Source organism: Dama dama, chromosome 6 (genome assembly GCF_033118175.1).
Source record: "Dama dama isolate Ldn47 chromosome 6, ASM3311817v1, whole genome shotgun sequence".
Classification (NCBI taxonomy): Eukaryota; Metazoa; Chordata; class Mammalia; order Artiodactyla; family Cervidae; genus Dama; species Dama dama.
Genome location: NC_083686.1, coordinates 45,987,257 through 45,993,108, shown reverse-complemented (window position 1 = coordinate 45,993,108; position 5,852 = coordinate 45,987,257).

Sequence of the window (5,852 nt, the reverse complement as noted above, 5' to 3'; positions counted from 1 at the left end):
ATTAGGTTTCCCAGTATTAGGTCACCAGCCCAGGAGTGTGGCAGAGACTTCTCATGCAGGGCGTGAATAAATAGATGTAGGAATTTCCTTCCCTCGTGTGGGCTATTCTCAGTATTAAGCAGTCAGAATGTGTATCCATAGGTATTTCCCCCACTGGGCTAGTCCAGAGAAAGAAAGAGGTTTATCTACTTAAATCAGAAGGTTCAAGGGCCACAAAAATTGCATTGTAGTAGTAGGAGTGGCTGTCACTGAGAAAAGTCACGTAGAACTGCCAATTCTGCTCTTAATCCCCCTCTGTCTAAGCAGCTGAGAAAAGATTGATCCATGGAAGGACGAGAGTTTGAGTGACAGGCATTCTGTGCATCCTTCTGATACTCCGTGAATTGAAATCAGCAGGAGAAAAGGTCTGCATGGCATTATCTTGACCGTTCGTACAACAACACTCTCATAAGAGATACCCTCATCTCTTACCTATGGACACTAAGGGAATAGAAAACAACAGGCATTTTTGCATCGGTAGTGCTTATGTTAGTGTCTCAACAAAGGGGTTTTGAATGAATGACCGATCAGTGGAATGCATCATACTCCTGTGTGTGTGTTCGTGAGGGTACTGATCACTATATCATTCACAGTTCCCTTTATAAAAAGCCCGATATGGTCAATTTCTACTCCAAGTTTAAGTGAGGAAAGCTTTGTACCTATAAAAGAATGGCTTTCTTTCCTCCTTTCTGAAAATGAGGATGATGTCATTGGACATATCTCTCTTTTGCTCTAGTTGTCTGGAAGCTTAGGGTTCAACTAATGCCCAGCTGTATCAGTGATGAAGGCTCTTTTGGCATTCATACTTGATTCTTATTTCCTCTGGTCTTGTCATCCTAATCTTATTTTTATTTCCCTTGTTCCCAGTTTAAATTCCTGATTATATTTCCAATCATTGTTATTGCAGAGTTCATACTCTCAGATGCCTTTACTTGTCAGGGAGGTGGCAGTAAATGACTGAAGTAAGCGGTGGTGACAGAGCACGGTGTAGACTGTGGCGAATGAAGAGAGGTCTTTCCTGGCCATTCTACTCAAATAGCATCATCTCCCCCCACTGTCAGTCCCTAGCCCCTAACCCTGCTTATTCATAGCATTCATCATTTTCTGAATTATCTATCTGTTTACCGTCTCTCACCTCTGCTATATCCCCAGAATCCATAGCGATGCCTGGCACTGAACTGTCACCTAATCACATCTGTTGAATGAATTAATGACTCAGTGGGGCCAGTGTGGCTAGGTTTTTACTACATTTTAACAGTTTGGAATTTGGATTTTTATATGAAATCTCCTGGTTTTTAGATATTGGTGGCAAGTATAAAAAATTAAAAACACTCTGCTGGCCAGAAATGGGCCATGTTAGCATGTGACCATTGTTCTACCTCATATTTTCCATCTGTAGCTGAGAACAGGACAGGGCCTGGGACCCCCTACTGGAGTGCTTGCAACTGGACAAATGTCTCCTCGAGCAACAGAGTACAAAGAACTAACTAAAAACAATTGTGTGCATGCACAGTTGGGGAAAATTATGAACAAAAGGTATAAAAAGGCCCAAACCTCAGAAAGCACATGAAAATATTCTCAGCATTGTTAATTACTAGAGAAATGCAAATCAAAACTACAATCAGGTGTCACCTTACACCGGTCAGAATGGCTATAATCAAAAAGTCTGCAAATAATAAACACTGGAGAGGATGTGGAGAAAAGGGAACCCTTGTACACTGTTGATGGGGATGTAAATTGGTAAAATTATGGAGAACAGTATGAGTTTCCTTTAAAAAACTGTAAATAGAGCTACCATATGATCCAGGAATCCTAAGTCTGGTCCTATATCAGGAGAAAACCATAATTCAAAATGATGCCCCAATGTTCACTGCAGCACTATTCACAACAGCCAAGACATGGAAGCAACCTAAATGTCCATTGTAGATGAATGGATAATGGAGATGTGGTACATATATACAATGGAATATTACTCAGCCCTAAAAAAGAATGAAATAATGCCATTTGCAGCAACATGGATGCTCTAGAGATTGTTGTATTAACTGAAGTAAGTCAGACAGAGAAAGACATATATGATATCATTTACATATGGAATCTAAGAAAATGATACTGCTGCTGCTGAGTCACTTCAGTCGTGTCCGACTCTGTGCGACCCCATAGACAGCAGCCCACCAGGCTCCGCCATCCCCGGGATTCTCCAGGCAAGAACACTGGAGTGGGTTGCCATTTCCTTCTCCAATGCGTGAAAGTGGAAAGAGAACGTGAAGTCGCTCAGTCATGTCCAACTCTTAGTGACCCCATGGACTGCAGCCTACCAGGCTCCTCGGTCCATGGGATTTTCCAGGCAAGACTACTGGAGTGGGTTGCCATTGCCTTCTCCCAAGAAAATCATACAAATGAACATAATACAGAATAGCAATAGATTCAGACTTAGAAAACAAACCTATGGTTTGTTTGGAGGAAAGTTTGGGAGGGGAGGGATAAATTAGGAAGTTGAGATTAATATATACATACTACTATATATAAAAGAGATGATCAACCAGGACTTACTCTATAACACAAGGAACTCTACTCAATACTCTGTAATAACTTATATGGGAAAAGAATCTGAAAAAGAATAGATAAAAGTATATGTGTAACTATACCTTGCTGTACACTTAAAACTAACATTACACTGCAAATCAACTGTACTCCAATATAAAATAAAAATTAGAAAAAAGAAAGGCTCAAACCTAATTTCCACTTCTGAAGTGCCAGGAGCAAAAGCAGGGCACTACACATGATCCTTGCACACAGCACCACCAAGGTGTTAAGCAGACCACCTAAGCCAACCCTGCAGCTCTATCCACATATCCACTCCCACCCTCACCCCATTGAAGGAACCAGCTTGCTGACAACCCCACTTCCAGGAATGAGCAAGAGCACTTAAGGAAAGTGGGGAATTGGTGAGGTGACTCCTCAAAGACTTAAAAATAGAATTACAATATGAACCAGCAATTCTGTTTCTGAGTATACGTCCAAAATAACTGAAAACAGGAACCCAAACTGATATTTGTACACCATGTTTTTAGAAGCATTATTCACAATAGCCATGGGATGAAAGAAACTCAAATATCCATGAACAGATTAATGAATAAACAAAATAGGGTATAGACATATAATGGAATACTACTCAGACTTAAAAAGGAAGGAAATTCTGACACCTACCACAACATGAATGAACCCTGAGAAAACTACATATTAAGTGAAATACGAGAGAGGAGGCCTCTGCAGTTTGTCTGTCTGTCACACCTCTCTGAGACCTTTAGAGGCTGCAACAATGGAAAGATTATGGTGGTTTCCCATCCCTCCAAGAATGACAAAAGAAAAACAACAGTAAACCATAAAATGTGCTTAGAGAAGGACAACAAAGTTCTGGTTTTTCCAAAATAACAGCATCGAGTTTCTTTTGAAATGCCCATATCTATTTTTAAAAACTTCTCTTTCTTTTAACTAATGATATGTTTGCTGTCTTGGCTTTGCCAGTCTCTCGTAGCTCAGTCAGTAAAGAATCTGCCTGCAGTGCAGGAGACCCAGGTTCGATTCCTGGGTCAGGAAGATCCCCTGGAGAAGGAAATGGCAACCATCCAGTATTCTTGCCTGGGAAATCCCATGGGCAGATGAGCCTGGTGGGCTACAGTTCACGGGGTTGCAAGAGTTAGACACGACTGAGTGATTAAACTACCACAATCTCTTTTTGAGCCATCTAGTGGGAAATGATAATAGCACCTAATATTTATTACTTTCTGTTTATATGCTATGTTTTCTTCTGTGCACTATATAAAATAACTAATTTAATCATTATATCAATTCCATGAGATAAGCATGATTACAATCTCTGGTTTTATAGTCAAGGAAACTGAGGCACAGGGCAGTCACTCGCCTAAGAGCAGACAGCTAGTATGTGGCAGAACCAGGATTTGAACCCAGAACATTGGGCTTCAGAGCCTCTTGTCCTAAAGTCTAAAATAAACTCCAAGCGTATTAACCCGGCGTGTGTGCTGGCCTCCACCAATCTGCAGCTGCCTTTCCAGCTCTCCCCGCACCTCGGGCCCTTCTGCACAACTCTCCCTGGGTCCTCCTCCCTGCGGTCCCACCTCGTTAACCCCCATTCGGGGTTCCGCTTGGGTATTCCCCTCTGCCTTCTCTGGTGGGCTAGGTGTCTTCCTATGGCTGACTGTTCAGACAGCTCGCATTGCACCTTGCCACCTGGAATTGTACCTGTCTGACTCTTGTCTGTCTCTCACCGTGGACTGGGAGCTCCCTGAGCACAGAGAACAAGGTTTTAAATCTCTGTGTCCCAACCCAGCCAAGTACTTGATTCATAGTAAATGCTTGGTACCTGGTCTTAAGGAAATAAATGAGGCAGAGCCCAGCCTGGGACTTGGTGTAGAAGACGGAGTAATGATTGTCCAAATGGTAGCTCTCACCCTGGAAATGTTGTTGGTACCCTGAGCAGACAGTGGGGTGGGAGGCCCACATCTATGTAGACTGGAGAGGTCTTGAATGGAATTGAATCAGTGGTGTGGACCCCATGCCTTCAGTGCTAGTGGAAACACGTGCCCGATTCATATGGCAGAGACTGCTCCCCACTAATCAAAGACACTGACAAGGCTGACATACGTACAAACGCATACCATGGGTCGTAGAGCCACTTCCAAGTTTTAAAAAAAATGTTAAAATTGAATGACTGTCTTCTTCATCTTCTCTTCTCTTCCTAACTAATTTAGTATAATACTCAAGGCCATTAACAGGGTCTGAGTAAGGTAATCACCCACGTGGCGGGTGGAGAGGGTATGCTGGCCCAGATGGAGTAAGGAGATTAACCACATAGAAGGGCTGCCCTGCATAAGGGCCAGACCCTGGATGGGCAAAGGAAGGGAGTCCTCTGGAGGGACAGCCTGGCTCGAGTGTCAGAATCCAAGCGGGATGAGGAGGGGGGGAAGGTCATGACAGCAGAGGTCATGATAGCGGTTGGTTACATGCAGGGGATTGATCACACAGGCAAGTATATTAAGGGTAATGAAAAACAGGCTCTGTAATGCGAGAGAAGGAACTTACAATATAGAAAGGGAGAGAGCTAGAATGAAACATGCAGGGTTGGATTGGAATTGAAAGTATGAGAGTGAAATTCTGGTTTTCAATACATACAAATCATCTGTAGAAATAAATAAAGATGTATACACACACTCACACACTCACACACTCACACACTCACACACTCTCACACCCTAGCTCTTCTACTGAAAGAGTTGGGGAACAGCAATACCTAAGGCAGCAATGAGCCTGCCTAACAGTGAGAATTTGGATTCTAAATAATTTCCCACTAAATGGAACCAGAGGTCCCTGACTATAAGGCTGGAACATCTCATTGTAACAGGAGGTAAGGAAGTGCAAATAATGATGGGAACATACAAAAGGACACATTGACAGTTTGATGGGTATGAGATTTTACACAATTTCAAGGTCCTTTTCTATAGAACACTTATGAATTTAAAAAAGGAGGAAGAGGATCCCTAGGGATCTAGAAGAGATCCCTAGAAGACATCACTTTAACCAACTACTCTCAATGATCTCCTATTTGGAGACTGGGGCCTAAGTGAAATTCTCAAAAGAATTTAAAATCTTTTGCCATATGATAGATGCAATGAGAAGAGCGTGGCATCACTTCTGTGATATTCTTGCCAAAGTTGTAGAACCTGAATCTAAGTGTGAGAAAACCCAAATTCAAAGTGAGGAACATTCTACAGAATAACCAGCCGGTATTCAAAAAA